This window comes from Xyrauchen texanus, chromosome 35 (genome assembly GCF_025860055.1).
Source record: "Xyrauchen texanus isolate HMW12.3.18 chromosome 35, RBS_HiC_50CHRs, whole genome shotgun sequence".
In the NCBI taxonomy this organism is placed as follows: domain Eukaryota; kingdom Metazoa; phylum Chordata; class Actinopteri; order Cypriniformes; family Catostomidae; genus Xyrauchen; species Xyrauchen texanus.
Genome location: NC_068310.1, coordinates 86084 through 107000, shown reverse-complemented (window position 1 = coordinate 107000; position 20917 = coordinate 86084). Strand labels below are relative to the sequence as shown.

The 20917-nt window shown below is 36.9% G+C and overlaps 9 pseudogenes; all 9 read left to right on the top strand.

Annotated features, from left to right (window-relative positions):
- Window positions 1-2674: 2674 nt before the first annotated feature.
- LOC127629398 (uncharacterized) lies at window positions 2675-2793 on the top strand (annotated as a pseudogene).
- Window positions 2794-3418: 625 nt separating this feature from the next.
- On the top strand, window positions 3419-3537 carry LOC127629336 (uncharacterized; annotated as a pseudogene).
- Window positions 3538-4162: 625 nt separating this feature from the next.
- Window positions 4163-4281, top strand: LOC127629406 (uncharacterized; annotated as a pseudogene).
- A 618-nt stretch (window positions 4282-4899) lies between these two features.
- On the top strand, window positions 4900-5018 carry LOC127629395 (uncharacterized; annotated as a pseudogene).
- A 617-nt stretch (window positions 5019-5635) lies between these two features.
- LOC127629390 (uncharacterized) lies at window positions 5636-5754 on the top strand (annotated as a pseudogene).
- Window positions 5755-6370: 616 nt separating this feature from the next.
- On the top strand, window positions 6371-6489 carry LOC127629409 (uncharacterized; annotated as a pseudogene).
- A 6949-nt stretch (window positions 6490-13438) lies between these two features.
- Window positions 13439-13557, top strand: LOC127629389 (uncharacterized; annotated as a pseudogene).
- Window positions 13558-14176: 619 nt separating this feature from the next.
- LOC127629391 (uncharacterized) lies at window positions 14177-14295 on the top strand (annotated as a pseudogene).
- Window positions 14296-14917: 622 nt separating this feature from the next.
- On the top strand, window positions 14918-15036 carry LOC127629373 (uncharacterized; annotated as a pseudogene).
- The last annotated feature ends 5881 nt before the right edge of the window (window positions 15037-20917 follow it).

Genomic DNA, 20917 nt, shown 5'->3' with positions numbered 1-20917 from the left:
GGGGATACAATTCGGAGAAAAAGAAGAATTAAGTAAAATATTCCAATATGCCGATGATACGACAATTGTGGTAGAAAATAGAGAAAGTGTTAAAGAAGTGATGGAAAAAATTAAATGCTATTGCGAGGGCTCAGGTGCAAAAATAAACGAAGAAAAAACAGTATACATGAAGTTTGGAAGGACAGAGGTTTTAACGGGGTTGTTAAGTTCATAGAGGTACAAGAGATGAAGATTTTAAGAGCAATTTTAGCAAAGAAAGAGAAAGAAGCTGTTGATAATATGTGGGAAGAGACGCTGGGAGGGATGGAAAGAAGACTGATCTTTTGGAGAAATAGGTTTTTAAGTTTGAAAGGGAAAATCTTAACTGTAAACATGTTAATGTTATCAAAGATGTGGTACAAGTTACATGTGATGTCAGTACCAAACTGGGTTTTAAGAGAATAAAAAGAGTATTTTGGAATTTTTATGGGAAAAAAGCCTCCAAGGATAGCGTATTATACGCTGATAGGGAAACCAGAAGAGGGAGGGATGGGTTTAGTTGATGTGGAACAAAAGATGAAAAGCATGAGAGTAAAAGTGGTTAGGAAATATTTGGAGGACAAGAATAGAGCTGAATGGAAGAAATTGATGGGTTTTTATTTAAATAAATGTGGGAATTTTAACCTTGGGGAAAACATTTTATGGATGAAGTTGAAAAGTTGGATGATAGAAGGGATTCCACAGTTTTATAAAGAGGTTTTAAATGCTTGGAGGCTTTTTTAACAGAGGTGGATTATAATCCAGAGGGGAGGGAAGGGATTTTAAATCAGCCTCTGTTTTTAAATGACAAAATAAAGATACATGAGCGAGATATCTATTTTAAGAAGTGGCTACAAGTGGGGATTGTAAAAGTGAGGGATGTTTTATGGGAGTTGAAAGAGGGATTTTTGCCACTCCAAGTGATTATGGATGCGATGGAGGAGGAGAAGGAGGATTTTAATGTGATGGTTTTAAGAAAACAGTATGAAGATGTCAAGAAAGCAATCCCGAGGCAATGGCTAGATGAGATTAACAAGAAGGAAGAAAAGAAAAGAAAATAACGGTGTTTTTAAAATATAAAGATAAGAAGGTGGATTTTAATTTGTGCACTGTAAAAATGTTTTATGAGTTTTTTATAAGCAGAGTTTTTAAAGAACCTGTGGCCAACCAGGTCTGGCTAAGGAACTTTAATGGAATAGAAGAGAAAGACATCTGGAAGAATAGAACATGGAAATGGTTGGATGTGGATTTAGAATGTTTAGATTATTTTATTAGACAAAATGTGATTTATACAGAAATGAGATTGTGTTTAATGCAGAAAGAAATAAATGCCCAATGTAAAGTCTGCAAAAAAGAAGATGAAGGGATTTTACATTTGTTTTTATTCTGTGAAAAGCTAAACCCATTTTTTGATGAACTGAAAGAAATTGTCAAAGAATTAAGAGAAAATGAAGAGGTCACTGAATGGAATAGATTTTTTATGCTGGGAATGACAGAAAACAAAGAAAATAGGAAGCTTGTGAATTTGTTTTTAATCCTGGCGAAAAAAGCAATATGGAAAAGAAGGAATGTAGCAAGAAACAGAGATTTTACTCTAAATCTATGGGTGCTTTTTAAACAGATGGTAGAAGATTATGTGAAAATGTTGCATAATTATTTTAAATTGGAGAACAAGATGGGGAATTTTACAAAATTTTTACCAAAAATGTCATGTGTGTTTTTAAACAAAAGCAATTGTACCTGCCAAAAGAGGATGAACTGGTTTTGTACATATGAGAAAAGCTTCAAGAACTTAAACATGGAAGCAATTACCAATGATACATATGTATTTTGTCCACATTGCACTTTTAACATGTAATTGAGGTTGTTAATGTAATCAAATGTATATGTGAAGAGAAATTAATAAAAAAAAAATAAAAAATAAAAAAAATGCAGGCCCGAACTTGTCTGATCTCGGAAGCCAAACAGGGCTGGGCTTGGTTAGTACTTGGATGGGAGACTTCCTGGGAATACCAGGTGCTGTAAGATTTTTCTTTTCCTTGTTTGTTTTAACTCATACACTCCCCCCTGGCTCAACTGGGATATATTTATTTTTCCTTGGAAATTGGTTGTTTGATTGATTGATTTTCTTTCATTTAGCTTTCTCTGTGGCAAAGGACAGCCTGCTCATTTATCTTGCCTCCTACAGAAAGCAGTAGAGGGTTTGTTTTTTGCTCTTTCTTGACTGCAACATACAGAGTTGGAAAGAACAAACAAAGTGCAGTGCTTCCAAAATTTGGTGGACACATCCGAAAGAAAGCGTCCTGAGGTCATTTTTTAAGTAGAGAAGAGTTTTCTTTGGCCACTGGATTATTATTATGTGTTAAGCATATAATTGTGCAGCTGAGTATGCCCTTTTTAGCAAACCACATGGAAGCTGTGACACAGGTATGCAGAAAAATGTATTGTGGACGACTCCTGTGAAATTGAATGAATAGACAGGCACTTACCTTTTCAAAAAGAGAAATAAATAAAAATAGACAATGTCTGAGAGGAAAGGGCCTGTTGTCTCTTTTTTAGAGCTGCAGTACAAGACATATTTTAATGATGGGAGAGCAGCATAAGGATGCGTGCAGTGCGCTTGCTTTAAATGGCCTGCTGGTAGCCGCAGCACTCAAGCTACGGCCATACCATCCTGTGCAGGCCCGAACTCGTCTGATCTCGGAAGCCAAACAGGGCTGGGCCTGGTTAGTACTTGGATGGGAGACTTCCTGGGAATACCAGGTGCTGTAAGATTTTTCTTTTCCTTGTTTGTTTTAACTCATACACTCCCCTGGCTCAACTGGGATATATTTATTTATCCTTGGAAATTGGTTGTTTGATTGATTGATTTTCTTTCATTTAGCTTTCTCTGTGGCAAAGGACAGCTTGCTCATTTATCTTGCCTCCTACAGAAAGCAGTAGAGGGTTTTTTTTGCTCTTTCTTGACTGCAACATACAGAGTTGGAAAGTACAAACAAAGTGCAGTGCTTCCAAAATTTGGTGGACACATCCGAAAGAAAGCGTCCTGAGGTCATTTTTTAAGTAGAGAAGAGTTTTCTTTGGCCACTGGATTATTATTATGTGTTAAGCATATAATTGTGCAGCTGAGTATGCCCTCTTTTAGCAAACCACATGGAAGCTGTGACACAGGTATGCAGAAAAATGTATTGTGGACGACTCCTGTGAAATTGAATGAATAGAGAGGCACTTACCTTTTCAAAAAGAGAAATAAATAAAAATAGACAATGTCTGAGAGGAAAGGGCCTGTTGTCTCTTTTTTTAGAGCTGCAGTACAAGACATATTTTAATTATGGGAGAGCAGCATAAGGATGCGTGCAGTGCGCTTGCTTTAAATGGCCTGCTGGTAGCCGCAGCACTCGCTTACGGCCATACCACCCTGTGCAGGCCCGAACTCGTCTGATCTCGGAAGCCAAACAGGGCTGGGCCTGGTTAGTACTTGGGTGGGAGACTTCCTGGGAATACCAGGTGCTGTAAGATTTTTCTTTTCCTTGTTTGTTTTAACTCATACACTCCCCCCTGGCTCAACTGGGATTTATTTATTTATCCTTGAAAATTGGTTGTTTGATTGATTGATTTTCTTTCATTTAGCTTTCTCTGTGGCAAAGGACAGCTTGCTCATTTATCTTGCCTCCTACAGAAAGCAGTAGAGGGTTTTTTTTGCTCTTTCTTGACTGCAACATACAGAGTTGGAAAGTACAAACAAAGTGCAGTGCTTCCAAAATTTGGTGGACACATCCGAAAGAAAGCGTCCTGAGGTCATTTTTAAGTAGAGAAGAGTTTTCTTTGGCCACTGGATTATTATTATGTGTTAAGCATATAATTGTGCAGCTGAGTATGCCCTTTTTAGCAAACCACATGGAAGCTGTGACACAGGTATGCAGAAAAAGGTATTGTGGACGACTCCTGTGAAATTGAATAAATAGAGAGGCACTTACCTTTTCAAAAAGAGAAATAAATAAAAATAGACAATGTCTGAGAGGAAAGGGCCTGTTGTCTCTTTTTTTAGAGCTGCAGTACAAGACATATTTTAATTATGGGAGAGCAGCATAAGGATGCGTGCAGTGCGCTTGCTTTAAATGGCCTGCTGGTAGCCGCAGCACTCGCTTACGGCCATACCACCCTGTGCAGGCCCGAACTCGTCTGATCTCGGAAGCCAAACAGGGCTGGGCCTGGTTAGTACTTGGGTGGGAGACTTCCTGGGAATACCAGGTGCTGTAAGATTTTTCTTTTCCTTGTTTGTTTTAACTCATACACTCCCCTGGCTCAACTGGGATATATTTATTTATCCTTGGAAATTGGTTGTTTGATTGATTTTCTTTCATTTAGCTTTCTCTGTGGCAAAGGACAGCTTGCTCATTTATCTTGCCTCCTACAGAAAGCAGTAGAGGGTTTTTTTTGCTCTTTCTTGACTGCAACATACAGAGTTGGAAAGTACAAACAAAGTGCAGTGCTTCCAAAATTTGGTGGACACATCCGAAAGAAAGCGTCCTGAGGTCATTTTTAAGTAGAGAAGAGTTTTCTTTGGCCACTGGATTATTATTATGTGTTAAGCATATAATTGTGCAGCTGAGTATGCCCTCTTTTAGCAAACCACATGGAAGCTGTGACACAGGTATGCAGAAAAAGGTATTGTGGACGACTCCTGTGAAATTGAATAAATAGAGAGGCACTTACCTTTTCAAAAGAGAAATAAATAAAAATTGACACTGTCTGAGAGGAAAGGGCCTGTTGTCTCTTTTTTAGATCTGCAGTACAAGACATATTTTAATGATGGGAGAGCAGCATAAGGATGTGTGCAGTGCGCTTGCTTTAAATGGCCTGCTGGTAGCCGCAGCACTCGCTTACGGCCATACCACCCTGTGCAGGCCCGAACTCGTCTGATCTCGGAAGCCAAACAGGGCTGGGCCTGGTTAGTACTTGGGTGGGAGACTTCCTGGGAATACCAGGTGCTGTAAGATTTTTCTTTTCCTTGTTTGTTTTAACTCATACACTCCCCTGGCTCAACTGGGATATATTTATTTATCCTTGGAAATTGGTTGTTTGATTGATTTTCTTTCATTTAGCTTTCTCTGTGGCAAAGGACAGCTTGCTCATTTATCTTGCCTCCTACAGAAAGCAGTAGAGGGTTTTTTTTGCTCTTTCTTGACTGCAACATACAGAGTTGGAAAGTACAAACAAAGTGCAGTGCTTCCAAAATTTGGTGGACACATCCGAAAGAAAGCGTCCTGAGGTCATTTTTAAGTAGAGAAGAGTTTTCTTTGGCCACTGGATTATTATTATGTGTTAAGCATATAATTGTGCAGCTGAGTATGCCCTCTTTAGCAAACCACATGGAAGCTGTGACACAGGTATGCAGAAAAAGGTATTGTGGACGACTCCTGTGAAATTGAATAAATAGAGAGGCACTTACCTTTTCAAAAAGAGAAATAAATAAAAATAGACACTGTCTGAGAGGAAAGGGCCTGTTGTCTCTTTTTTAGAGCTGCAGTACAAGACATATTTTAATGATGGGAGAGCAGCATAAGGATGTGTGCAGTGCGCTTGCTTTAAATGGCCTGCTGGTAGCCGCAGCACTCGCTACGGCCATACCACCCTGTGCAGGCCCGAACTCGTCTGATCTCGGAAGCCAAACAGGGCTGGGCCTGGTTAGTACTTGGATGGGAGACTTCCTGGGAATACCAGGTGCTGTAAGATTTTTCTTTTCCTTGTTTGTTTTAACTCATACACTCCCCTGGCTCAACTGGGATATATTTATTTATCCTTGAAATTGGTTGTTTGATTGATTTTCTTTCATTTAGCTTTCTCTGTGGCAAAGGACAGCTTGCTCATTTATCTTGCCTCCTACAGAAAGCAGTAGAGGGTTTTTTTTGCTCTTTCTTGACTGCAACATACAGAGTTGGAAAGTACAAACAAAGTGCAGTGCTTCCAAAATTTGGTGGACACATCCGAAAGAAAGCGTCCTGAGGTCATTTTTAAGTAGAGAAGAGTTTTCTTTGGCCACTGGATTATTATTATGTGTTAAGCATATAATTGTGCAGCTGAGTATGCCCTCTTTAGCAAACCACATGGAAGCTGTGACACAGGTATGCAGAAAAAGGTATTGTGGACGACTCCTGTGAAATTGAATAAATAGAGAGGCACTTACCTTTTCAAAAAGAGAAATAAATAAAAATAGACACTGTCTGAGAGGAAAGGGCCTGTTGTCTCTTTTTTAGATCTGCAGTACAAGACATATTTTAATGATGGGAGAGCAGCATAAGGATGTGTGCAGTGCGCTTGCTTTAAATGGCCTGCTGGTAGCCGCAGCACTCGCTACGGCCATACCACCCTGTGCAGGTCCGAACTCGTCTGATCTCGGAAGCCAAACAGGGCTGGGCCTGGTTAGTACTTGGGTGGGAGACTTCCTGGGAATACCAGGTGCTGTAAGATTTTTCTTTTCCTTGTTTGTTTTAACTCATACACTCCCCTGGCTCAACTGGGATATATTTATTTATCCTTGGAAATTGGTTGTTTGATTGATTTTCTTTCATTTAGCTTTCTCTGTGGCAAAGGACAGCTTGCTCATTTATCTTGCCTCCTACAGAAAGCAGTAGAGGTTTTTTTTGCTCTTTCTTGACTGCAACATACAGAGTTGGAAAGTACAAACAAAGTGCAGTGCTTCCAAAATTTGGTGGACACATCCGAAAGAAAGCGTCCTGAGGTCATTTTTTAAGTAGAGAAGAGTTTTCTTTGGCCACTGGATTATTATTATGTGTTAAGCATATAATTGTGCAGCTGAGTATGCCCTTTTTAGCAAACAACATGGAAGCTGTGACACAGGTATGCAGAAAAAGGTATTGTGGACGACTCCTGTGAAATTGAATGAATAGAGAGGAGGCACTTACCTTTTCAAAAAGAGAAATAAATAAAAATAGACAATGTCTGAGAGGAAAGGGCCTGTTGTCTCTTTTTTAGAGCTGCAGTACAAGACATATTTTAATGATGGGAGAGCAGCATAAGGATGCTTGCAGTGCGCTTGCTTTAAATGGCCTGCTGGTAGCCCCAGCCCTTGCTTACGGCCATACCACCCTGTGCACACCTGTGAGTGAGACCAGTTGGTACAATCCAGGAAGTGAGTGGTGGCAGTGGGGAGAGAGAGGCTCTCCTATACTTTTTTGTTCTTTGTTGTTGGCTTTGTTAATATATTTTTGATAGTGTTTTTTTATTTTTCAAACCACCTCCCAGCAGCTTGGTGCTGACTGGGGTGGTATTTTTTTTTTTTTTTTTTTTAATTTTGGATTAACTGATGGATCTCAAGGAAAACAACATGGAAACGGCTGGAGAAACACGGATGGATTTTGACAAAGGATTGGACAAACGACCACGAGTTGGACAAAGAATAAATGAAGAAGGGAACATAAGAAATGAAAAAGGAAGGAATTATTCTAAAGATGCCACAGTGATTGTTGGTTTGGAAGGAGTGCAAGATGGGAAAGCTGAAGATATTATCAAGATGGTGACAGAGAAAATTGGTGGAGGAAATATCTTGGCGGTAAGGCCCAGGCAGGGCAAAGAATATGAAATTACTTTAAGAAATGAGGAGATGTGTGACACGCTATTGGATGGAATAACAATCAAAGGAAAGGGTTGTGGAGTAAGAAAACTGCAGTCAAGGGAATATATGGTATCTTTTATGCATCTGCCTGCTTATCTTGAGGACAAAGACATTTGTAATAAATTGCAAGCGTGGGGAGTGTGCCCAACATCACAAATTAAAAGAAGGGTATATCCTGGCACGGAAGTGGAAGATGGAACGCGATTTGTTCGAGTTGGATTCCCAGATCAAGTGGTCTCCCTACCATATAGCACAAAGTTTGAGACGGCGGAGGGAACACAGTTTTTCCGGGTAATTCATGATCGGCAGGTGAAGACCTGTCGAATGTGTATGAATCCGGGACATATCCTAAGGACTGTCCAGACTTTAAATGTTACCAATGTGAGGAGCAAGGCCACTTTGCGAGGGACTGTGAAGCAGTAAGGTGCCCAGATTGCCACAAAGTTCTTGACAAATGTGAATGTTGGATGGAAGATGAAGAGGAGGAACCAAATACAGAGGTTGGAACAGAGGAGGAAAGTGAACAAATGCATAAAGAAGCGGAAAAAGCAGAGTCAAACAATGCCAGGGTTGAAGAGTCTGAGGCTGAAGGGGAACTGGAGGAAGGTGGAATACAAGGTGATGTAGGAGAACAAATGCTGTATGAAACAGGGTCACTAAAGGTTACTCCACCAGAGGACAGAGAAGGGGAACAGAACGAAGATCAACAAAGGGAGGATGAACAAAGAGAAGATGAGGAAGAGACTGAGAAACAAAAGACTGAAGGATACAAAAGAGACAGAGAAATGGGTCGTGTGCATAGAAGAAGATCACTCAAGGTAAAGCCAAATGTTGATTCTGCTAAAAAGAGAAAAGAAAAACTGATAGAAAAAACTGTACATAGAGGCAGATTTGAGGTTTTAAGTGGTTTAGAGGAGGAGATGGTAGAAATAATGAAGGGATGATTATTTTGAAATATCTACTGCTCATAATGAGTATAAGAATTGTATCTTGGAATGCAAGAGGTTTGTTGAATGTGACAAAATTTGAAAAAATGAAAGAGATATGTAAAGGAGAAAATATAATTTTATTACAGGAAACAAATTGGAAAGATGAGGTAATAGAGGATTTAAAAAAAAGATGGAATGGTGAAATATTATATAATAACGGCGATGGAAGAAAAGGAAGGGGAGTGGCAATTTTAATCCAAAAAGATGTGATTGGGAAATGGAATGTGGTTTTTGATGATGGAAATGGAAAATGTCTAGCATTAGAAATAAGTAATGGGGAAGAAACTTTTGTTTTATGCAATGTACATGCGCCAACAGAGGAAAAGGAAAAGAGGCTTTTCTTTAATGTTTTGAGGAGTTTAATAGAAAAGTATAGAAAAGTTATTTTAATGGGGGATTTCAATACGGTTTTTAGCCAAATGGATATGGCAGAAGGAATGGTTTATAGATCAGATAGTGCAAGAAAAGAGCTGAAGTCTTTAATGGAAGAAAATGACTTAATTGATATCTGGAGAGATAGAAATGAAAAAAGAAGGGAATACTCAAGAAGACAATTAGTAGGCAATTTCATATGCAGAACAAGAATTGATTATGTATTAAATACACGATTTTTAGAACAATATATTGAAAAGGTGTATTATAAAGAAACGTCTTTTAGTGATCATAGTCTTGTTTTTATTCAAATGGATTTTAACAGAACACATAGGGGACCAGGAGTGTGGATTTTAAATGCAGAAATTTTAAATAATGAAGGCTATAAATTGGAAATAGAAAGAATTTTAGAAAAAGAAAAGGAAAGTAAAATGTATAAAGAAGACAAGAGAATATGGTGGGATAACGTAAAATATGAAATTAGGACATTTTCCATAAAGTTGTGTAAACTGCAACAAAGGGTAAAGAAACAAAAAGAAAGAGATGTCAGAAAAGAACTAAAGGAAGAATTAAGCAAAGGTGAAGGGAATGTGCAGAGGATAATTTTGATGGAAGAGGAACTAAGTAAAATTGAAGAGGGAAAGTACAGAGGAGCAATGATAAGAAGTAAGGCAAAATATACAGTGGAGGGAGAAAAATGTACCAAATTTTTTTTAATCTTGAAAGAAGTAGGAGAAAAGCAGAAACAATAAAAGTAATTAAAGGGAAAGATGGAAGAAGTATTAAAGAAATAAAAGAAATATTAAAAGAAGTTAAAGAGTTTTATGAGGAACTGTTTAAGATGAAAGGAGTAGATGAAAAGGAAAAGTATTTTGTTTTGAAGCAAGTGAAGGCAAGAGTAAACAAAGAAGACAGAGAAAAATGTGATGGGAAGATAACAAAAGAAGAGATAGAGGAAGCAATTAATCAATTAAAGGGAAAGAAAAGTCCAGGCATAGATGGATTAACAAATGAATTTTATAAAGTTTTTAGAGATAAATTAAGTAACATTTTAAAAGAGGTGTATGAAGAGATTTTTAAAAAAGATAAGGTAAATGAAATGATGGGAATAGGTCTAGTTAAAATAATATTCAAGAGGAAGGGAGACCGAGGGGATTTAAAAAATTTTAGGCCTATCACAATGTTGAACACAGACCTTAAAATTGTAGCCAAGATTTTAGCAAACAGACTGAAAAATGTTTTACCGAAGATAATTTTATCAAATCAATCATACGGAGTCAAAGGAAGAGATATATCAGATACAATCAGCAATATAAGGGATGTAATAAGCTATATGAATGAAGAAAGGAAGAATGGATATGTAATAAGTTTAGACTTTGAAAAAGCATTTGACAGGGTGGAACATGAGTTTTTATTTGCGATTTTAAGACAATTCGGTTTTGGAGGAAACTTTATCAAATGGATAAAAATTATGTATAAAGATGCAATGAGTTTCATTAAATGTAATGGATTCTTAACAGATGCTTTCAAGATAACTAGATCCATAAGGCAAGGTTGTCCGTTATCTGCCCAATTGTATTCTCTAGTGGCAGAGCCTCTGGGAATGATGATAAAAGAAGAAACAAGAATAAAAGGTATAGAGATTGAAAAAGGAAGAGAGGGGCAAAAGATTTATCAGTATGCCGATGATACTACTTTGATAATCAGAAATATAGAAAGTATTAAATCAGCAATGGAACTTATTCAGAAATTCTGTAAGGGGACAGGAGCAAAGATAAATTTGGAAAAAACTGTCTGTATGAGATTTGGGGAAGCACCTATTTTACCTAACTATTTTGCTTTTGAAGAAAAAGAGGAGCATAAGATATTAGGGGTTATTTTGGGAAAAGATGAGCAGAGATCAAGAGATAAAGGATGGGAAGTGATTGTGGGAGAAATGGAAAGAAGATTGATTTTCTGGAAGCAAAGAGATTTAGAATTGAAAGGAAGAGTTTTAATTGCTAATAGCCTAATGTTGTCAAAAATGTGGTATGTATTATCAGTAACTGCAATACCAAAGTGGGTTATAATGAGAGTTAAACATTTTGTTTCAAATTTTTTATGGAATAATAAGCCCCCAAGAATAGCATATGATACGCTGATTGGTAAAAAGGAGGAAGGAGGGATTGGGTTAATGGATGTGGAACAAAGGAAAAAAAGTATGAGGGTGAAAACGGTAAAGAGATATCTCAATGGAGGAAAAGTGCAAGAATGGAAAACAATAATGAAATACTTTTTAAATAAATGCTCTAACTTACAAATTGGAGATGATATCTTATGGATGAAGGTGAAAAAAGGTATGATTAAGGGAATGCCAGAGTTTTATAAAGAGGTTTTAGATGCTTGGACAGACTTTTTACCGCACATTGATTTTAGGCCTCAAGGAAAGGAAAACCTACTAAACCAGCCATTGTTTTTAAATGCAAATATTACATTAGGAACAAAGGAAGTGTTTTCAAAGAAGTGGTTAGATGTGGGTATCAAAAGAGTAAGAGATGTTTTATATGAATATAAGGAAGGGTTTTTGCCTGTCCAATTTGTGATAGATGCAATGGATGAGGCAAAGGAAGATTTCAAATTAAGTACTGTTAAAACACAATATGAAAATGTTAAGAAAGCAATACCCAAAAAATGGATTGAAAGAATAGCGAGCAAAGAAAATGAGGAAGAGAAAATAGAAATATTTTTCAAAGATGGGGAGAAGCAAATATCTTTTAACATTTGTACCCTAAAGAAGTTTTATCAATGCTTCAGAGCACAGGTTTTAAAAAACCAAATGTGAATCAGTTCTGGGTTAGACATTTTCCTGAAATAGATGAAGAAAATATATGGAAAAATATAAGTTGGACATACCTGGATGTTAAAATAGAATGTCTGGATTATTTTATAAGACATAATGTTATAATGTCCGAAATGAGATTATGTAAAATTGGTATGGAAAAAAATGCAATTTGCAAAGTATGTGAAAAGGAAGACGAAGGGATTTTACATCTGTTTTTATATTGTACTGAATTGGGGAGTTTTTTAAGGTTTTAAAAATGATGATACAACAGCTAAGGGAAAATAATGAGATTCTAAACTGGAATGAATTGATAATAATGGGTATAAATGAGAAATGTCAGAACAAGAAAGTGATCAATCTATGTATAGCATTGGGAAAATATGCAATATGGAAAAGAAGAAACATAGTCAAAAGTAAAAACTGTAGAATCAACTTGTGGAAGTATTTTAAAAGAAAAATGGAAGACTATGTAAAGATGCTGTATGATTTTTTTAAAATGGAAAAGAAAATCAATATTTTTTATGGTGTGTTTTCAAGCAATGTCCAAATTACTTTAAGGAATTTTGAAATAAACGTACCAGAAATGTTGGAATTTGAAGGGTTTGGAGTTGGAAATGAATGTGTAAATTAAAAAAGTGTGCAGACCTACTCTGAAATTAACTCTTTTTGTATTATTAATTTGGATTTGTTTGTTTATGGTTTTATGAGGTAATACATGGAAAGGAATAATGTTTATTTATTTATTTGTGGTTTGTTTTCTTTTTTTTTTTTTTTTTTTTGTGATTTTTTAAGACTTTGTTTGTAATAGAATAATTTTGAATAGAGAGATGTGTCATCCTGTTGAATGTTTTTTATAATAAATAAAAAAAAAAAAAAAAAAAATGCAGGCCCGAACTCGTCTGATCTCGGAAGCCAAACAGGGCTGGGCCTGGTTAGTACTTGGATGGGAGACTTCCTGGGAATACCAGGTGCTGTAAGATTTTTCTTTTCCTTGTTTGTTTTAACTCATACACTCCCCCCTGGCTCAACTGGGATATATTTATTTATCCTTGGAAATTGGTTGTTTGATTGATTTTCTTTCATTTAGCTTTCTCTGTGGCAAAGGACAGCTTGCTCATTTATCTTGCCTCCTACAGAAAGCAGTAGAGGGTTTTTTTTGCTCTTTCTTGACTGCAACATACAGAGTTGGAAAGTACAAACAAAGTGCAGTGCTTCCAAAATTTGGTGGACACATCCGAAAGAAAGCGTCCTGAGGTCATTTTTTAAGTAGAGAAGAGTTTTCTTTGGCCACTGGATTATTATTATGTGTTAAGCATATAATTGTGCAGCTGAGTATGCCCTCTTTTAGCAAACCACATGGAAGCTGTGACACAGGTATGCAGAAAAAGGTATTGTGGACGACTCCTGTGAAATTGAATAAATAGAGAGGCACTTACCTTTTCAAAAAGAGAAATAAATAAAAATAGACAATGTCTGAGAGGAAAGGGCCTGTTGTCTCTTTTTTAGAGCTGCAGTACAAGACATATTTTAATGATGGGAGAGCAGCATAAGGATGTGTGCAGTGCGCTTGCTTTAAATGGCCTGCTGGTAGCCGCAGCACTCAGCTACGGCCATACCACCCTGTGCAGGCCCGAACTCGTCTGATCTCGGAAGCCAAACAGGGCTGGGCCTGGTTAGTACTTGGATGGGAGACTTCCTGGGAATACCAGGTGCTGTAAGATTTTTCTTTTCCTTGTTTGTTTTAACTCATACACTCCCCTGGCTCAACTGGGATATATTTATTTATCCTTGGAAATTGGTTGTTTGATTGATTTTCTTTCATTTAGCTTTCTCTGTGGCAAAGGACAGCTTGCTCATTTATCTTGCCTCCTACAGAAAGCAGTAGAGGGTTTTTTTTTGCTCTTTCTTGACTGCAACATACAGAGTTGGAAAGTACAAACAAAGTGCAGTGCTTCCAAAATTTGGTGGACACATCCGAAAGAAAGCGTCCTGAGGTCATTTTTTAAGTAGAGAAGAGTTTTCTTTGGCCACTGGATTATTATTATGTGTTAAGCATATAATTGTGCAGCTGAGTATGCCCTCTTTAGCAAACCACATGGAAGCTGTGACACAGGTATGCAGAAAAAGGTATTGTGGACGACTCCTGTGAAATTGAATGAATAGAGAGGCACTTACCTTTTCAAAAAGAGAAATAAATAAAAATAGACAATGTCTGAGAGGAAAGGGCCTGTTGTCTCTTTTTTAGAGCTGCAGTACAAGACATATTTTAATGATGGGAGAGCAGCATAAGGATGTGTGCAGTGCGCTTGCTTTAAATGGCCTGCTGGTAGCCGCAGCACTCGCTACGGCCATACCACCCTGTGCAGGCCCGAACTCGTCTGATCTCGGAAGCCAAACAGGGCTGGGCCTGGTTAGTACTTGGGTGGGAGACTTCCTGGGAATACCAGGTGCTGTAAGATTTTTCTTTTCCTTGTTTGTTTTAACTCATACACTCCCCTGGCTCAACTGGGATATATTTATTTATCCTTGGAAATTGGTTGTTTGATTGATTTTCTTTCATTTAGCTTTCTCTGTGGCAAAGGACAGCTTGCTCATTTATCTTGCCTCCTACAGAAAGCAGTAGAGGGTTTTTTTTTGCTCTTTCTTGACTGCAACATACAGAGTAGGAAAGTACAAACAAAGTGCAGTGCTTCCAAAATTTGGTGGACACATCCGAAAGAAAGCGTCCTGAGGTCATTTTTTAAGTAGAGAAGAGTTTTCTTTGGCCACTGGATTATTATTATGTGTTAAGCATATAATTGTGCAGCTGAGTATGCCCTCTTTTAGCAAACCACATGGAAGCTGTGACACAGGTATGCAGAAAAAGGTATTGTGGACGACTCCTGTGAAATTGAATGAATAGAGAGGCACTTACCTTTTCAAAAAGAGAAATAAATAAAAATAGACAATGTCTGAGAGGAAAGGGCCTGTTGTCTCTTTTTTTAGAGCTGCAGTACAAGACATATTTTAATGATGGGAGAGCAGCATAAGGATGTGTGCAGTGCGCTTGCTTTAAATGGCCTGCTGGTAGCCGCAGCACTCGCTTACGGCCATACCACCCTGTGCAGGCCCGAACTCGTCTGATCTCGGAAGCCAAACAGGGCTGGGCCTGGTTAGTACTTGGATGGGAGACTTCCTGGGAATACCAGGTGCTGTAAGATTTTTCTTTTCCTTGTTTGTTTTAACTCATACACTCCCCCTGGCTCAACTGGGATATATTTATTTATCCTTGGAAATTGGTTGTTTGATTGATTGATTTTCTTTCATTTAGCTTTCTCTGTGGCAAAGGACAGCTTGCTCATTTATCTTGCCTCCTACAGAAAGCAGTAGAGGGTTTTTTTGCTCTTTCTTGACTGCAACATACAGAGTTGGAAAGTACAAACAAAGTGCAGTGCTTCCAAAATTTGGTGGACACATCCGAAAGAAAGCGTCCTGAGGTCATTTTTTAAGTAGAGAAGAGTTTTCTTTGGCCACTGGATTATTATTATGTGTTAAGCATATAATTGTGCAGCTGAGTATGCCCTTTTTAGCAAACAACATGGAAGCTATGACACAGGTATGCAGAAAAAGGTATTGTGGACGACTCCTGTGAAATTGAATAAATAGAGAGGCACTTACCTTTTCAAAAAGAGAAATAAATAAAAATAGACAGTGTCTGAGAGGAAAGGGCCTGTTGTCTCTTTTTTTTAGAGCTGCAGTACAAGACATATTTTAATGATGGGAGAGCAGCATAAGGATGTGTGCAGTGCGCTTGCTTTAAATGGCCTGCTGGTAGCCGCAGCACTCGCTTACGGCCATACCACCCTGTGCAGGCTAGAGGGAGCTAGTGAGCAATTGGGAGTTTTTGGCTGCAGTTGGAGAGGAAGGCTCTCCTCCATTTTGTGCTTTTTTTTGTGTGTTTGTTTTTTTGGTTTTCTTACTTTAAGTTAGTTTTTTTTTTGTTTTTTGTCTGTTTAAACCACCTAACAGCAGCTTTTTGCTGGCTGGAAGGTGGTTATTTTTATTCTTTCTCAAAAATGGATGGATTAATGGCAAACGACACTGGACTGGATAGAGGAACACGCATGGCAAACGACACTGGACTGGCTCGAGGAACACGCACGGCAAACGACACTGGACTGGATAGAGGAACATGCACGGCAAACGACACTGGACTGGAGAAAAGACAACGAGATGGCAGTGGAATCAATCGAGATGTAAGGAAAGAAGATGGAAAGAGAGTGTACTTAAAAGAAGCAACTGTAACGGTGGATGTAGAATATGTGAAAGACGCAAAGGCGGTGGACATCATTAAAGCGGTGACGGAGCAGATTGGAGAAGGAAGGATTTTAGCAGTCAGACCCAAAAGAGTGAAGGAATACGAGGTAACACTGGAACACGAGGATGACGTAGAGCTTATAATGGATGGATTGAAAATAAAGGGCATTGACTGTGAGGTAAAAAGACTACAAAACAGAGAATATGTTGTCTCCTTCATGCATTTACCAGTTTACACTGCTGACGAGGAAATTTTAAGCAAATTGGAGGGATGGGGAGTAATCCCCATCTCAAAAGTTAAACGAAGAATGTATCCGGGCACTAGTATTGAGGACGGGACAAGGTTTGTTAAAACACGTTTCCGAAAGAAGTTGCCTCCCTCCCGTACAGCACAAAAATAGAGACGGCGGAGGGCCCACAATATTTCGGTGATGCACAGCCACCAGGTGAAGACCTGTAGGCTGTGCATGAGCCCGGACCATGTGGTAAAGGATTGTCCGGAATTTAAGTGTTATAAGTGCGAGGAGAGGGGCACTTCGCGAGACACTGCAACGCTGTAACGTGCCCGGATTGCAAATTGGTTTTAAACAGGTGTGAGTGTTGGATGGGGAGAGAGGAGGAGGAGCAGCAGGTAGACGGGCAAATGCATGAACGAGACAATGAAGAGCGAGAGGAGGAATTAAGAAGATTACAAAACAATGAATCAACAGGAAATAAAGATACTGAGGATCAAGGGAAAGCGTATAATGGACATGAAATACAAACACAACAAGAGGAGGAAACACAGATGGACTTGACTGAAAGTTTGGAAAGTGCCCAAATGGGTTTGACTGAAAGTTTGCAAAGTGAGTTGGACAATGTGGAACTTAATGATCAAAGGAGTAAAGAACAACCGGCTGTAAAGGAAAGTGAAGGGGAAAAGAAGAAGAAGATAAACAACTGAAGTCAACTAAAAGAAGAAGATCAATGAAGGTAATGCCCAATTTAGAGACTGCTAGAAAAAAACGCCTAAAAAGGACTCAATTGAGACTGGGAATAAGTATGATGTGTTAAAGGATCTGGAGGAGAATGAACTGACATGATGGGTTTTATCAATGTTTTTATAGTTTTCATGCTTTTAAGAATCGTTACTTTTAATGCTAGAGGACTTTTAGACATAAGCAAATTTGAAAAAGTGAAAGAAATGTGTAAAGGAGAGGATGTGATTTTTTTACAAGAAACTAACTGGAGAGAAGGGGTTATAAGTGAAATAAGGAAAAGATGGAATGGGGAAATTTTATTTAGCAACGGGGATGGTAGAATGGGTAGAGGAGTGGCAGTCTTAATAAAAGAAAACAGAGGTGTAACATGTAAAACAGTGTATAAGGATAATGATGGGAAATGTATAGCGGTGGAAATGGAGTATGAAGAGAAGAAAGTAATTGTAGTAAATGTACACGCTCCTACAGAAGAGAAAGAAAAGAAAGGCTATTTTAATGGATTGAGGGAATTTCTAAAAAACACAAAGAAGTTATTATGATGGGTGATTTTAACACGGTTTTTAGTAAATTAGAAATGGCAGAGGGAATGGTTTTTAAAGCGGATCAAGGAAGGAAAGAATTGAAAGTGCTAATGGAAGAAAACAATATGATTGATATATGGAGAGAAAGAAATGAAAAGAAAAAAGAATATTCGAGGAGACAATTGGTTGGGAATTTTATGTGTAAAACAAGAATAGATTTTATTTTATGTAGCAGAAATATAGAGGGTTTTATCGGAAAAATAAAATATGTAGAAACAAGCTTAAGTGATCACAAGCCAATTTTTATACAAATAGACTGGAGTACAATGAAAAGAGGGCCGGGAGTATGGGTTTTAAACACAGAGGTTTTAAAGAATGAAGATTATGTTTTAAGTATAAAGGAAATCATTGAAAAGGAAAAAGAAAATGGAATGTACTTGGAAGATAAAAGAATATGGTGGGAAAATGTGAAGTACCTAATCAAAAAGTTTACCATAAAATATTGTGGGATAATTCAGAGATGCAAAAAGGGTAAGGAAAGAGGAATAAGAGAACAACTAGAAATGGAATTGAATACTGAAGGAAAAAGATTTACAAAAAGTAAAAGAAATAGAGGGAAAACTGAAAGAAATAGAAGAGAATAAATATAACGGGGCACGATTAAGAAGCAAAGCAAAGTACACAGTAGAAGGAGAGAAATGTACTAAGTTTTTTTTGACTTGGAAAGAAGAAGGGAATGTCACAAACAATTAAAGGAATACAAAGGGAAGATGGAGAGATAGTGGAAACAAATGAGGAGATATTAAAAACAATAAAAGCATATTATGAAAAGCTATTTAAAGCAGAAGGAGTAAAGGATGAAGAAAAACTAGAATTATTGAAACAATTAAAGACAAAAGTAGGAGAGGATGACAAAAAAGAGTGTGACCTAGAGATAAGAGAAGAAGAGATAAAAAGAGCAATAAGTGAACTGAATAAAAGGAAAAGTCCAGGCATTGATGGTTTAGGGAATGAATTTTACATAACCTTTAAAGATTTTTTAACCGGTATTTTAAAAGAAGTATATGAAGAGATTTTTAAGAAAGATGAAATGAATCAGAGAATGGGGATGGGATTAATTAAGTTGATATATAAAAGAAAAGGAGAAAAAGTAGACTTAAAAAATTATAGACCAATCACAATGCTGAATACAGATTTGAAAATTTTAACAAAAGTTTTAGCCAACAGATTAAAAGAGGTAATGCCAACCATAATCAAAACAAATCAAGTATATGGAGTGAAAGGGAAGGATATAGCAGACACAACAATAAGTATAATAGATAGAATAAGGTATATGAAAGAAAAAAACAGGGATGGATATGTTATTAGTTTGGATTTTGAAAAGGCCTTTGACAGAGTAGAACATGATTATTTATTTGAGATTTTAAGTGGGTATGGGTTTGGGGAAAGTTTTATCAAATGGATTAAAATTTTATATAAAGGAGCAATAACAAGAGTAAAATGTAATGGTTTTTTAACAGAATGTTTTAAATTAACTAGGTCAATAAGACAAGGATGTCCACTATCAGCACTTTTATACTCACTAGTTGCAGAACCTTTGGGATTATCTGTTAAAAGAGATAAAGAAGTAAGAGGGATAGACATTGAAGAGAGTGGGGGAAATGAAAAAATATTTCAATATGCAGACGATACAACGATAATGGTTAAGGATATAAAGAGTGTTAAAAAAGCAATGGAAGTGGTACAGACGTTTTGTAGGGGATCAGGGAGCAAGATAAATGAAGAGAAAACAGTATATATGAGATTTGGAGGGGCGAGTGTTTTAGCAAATGATTTTAAGTTTAAAGAATCAAAGGAAATAAAGATCTTAGGTGTTTTAATAGGGAAAGACGAAAAATATGTTGAAGAAGTAATGTGGGAAGAAATACTAGGAGGAATTGAAAGAAGGTTAAACTTTTGGAAACTGAGGACTTTAAGTTTAAAGGGGAAAGTTTTAATTGTAAATGTTTTAATGGTAGCAAAGTTATGGTATGTTTTATATGTGACTTCTATGCCAATGTGGGTGGAAAAAAGGTTGAAAAAATGTTTTTGGATTTTATATGGGACGGAAAACCTCCAAGAATTGCATACTGATACTATAATAGGAGAAGTAGGAAAGGGAGGGATGGGATTGATAGACGTGGAACAAAGAAAAAATAGCTTAAGAGTTAAAGTAATAAAAAAGTATCTAGATGAGAAAAGTAAAACAGCATGGAAAAAAACAATGGAATATTTTTTAAATAAATGTGGGAATTTTAATTTGGGAGATAATATTTTATGGATGAAAACTAAGAATTGGATGGTGAAAGGAATGCCAGATTTTTACAGAGAATTGATGAGTGCTTGGGGAAATTTTTAACTATTGTTAATTTTAATCCTCAAGGTAGAGAGAGCATTTTAAATCAGCCTTTGTTCTTAAACAGCGGCATTTTAAATCAGGGAATGTGATTTTTTTAAAGAAATGGTGGGATGTTGGGATCACAAGAGTTAGAGATATTTTATATGAATTTAAAGAGGGATTTTTACCATTACAGTATATAATAGATACAATGGAAGTGGCAAAAGAGGATTTTAATGAACAAGAACTACAAAATAAGTATGAAATAATGAAAGAAGCAATACCCAAAGAGTGGATAAAAAGAATAGAAGATATGGAGGAAGAGAAATTAGGGAAAGAAGTACATGTAAAGTTGGGAGAAAAACTATATGCTTTTAATGAATGTACTGTGAAAATGTTTTACTGTTTTTTTAGAGAGGGGGTTTTTAGGAAACCAAAAGCCAATGAGTACTGGGTACAGAAATACAAAGATCTAAAAGAAGAGGATATATGGAATAGCATGAAAGGTATAATGATAGACGCAAAATTGGAGAGTTTTGAATATTTAATCAGACACAGAGCAATTTTTACTGACGTTATTTTAAAAAAAATCCACATGGAACTAAGTGAAACATGTAAAGTTTGTAATGGGGAAGATGAAAGTTTTTTACACTTGTTTTTAAATTGTAGAGAACTGGAAGATTTTAAGGAAAAGGGTAAAAGATTGATTGAAATGTTGAGAGGGGAATTAAATGAGAAGACTGTAGAATGGAACAGAGTGGTGATGTTTGGGATGGAAGAAAAGGGTAAAAACAAAAGTTTTATTAATCTGTGTGTGATGCTAATGAAAAGTGCAATATGGGAGAGAAGAATTGTAGCAAAAAAGGAAAAAATCATGTTGGATGTTTGGATTGTTTTTAAAAGGAAA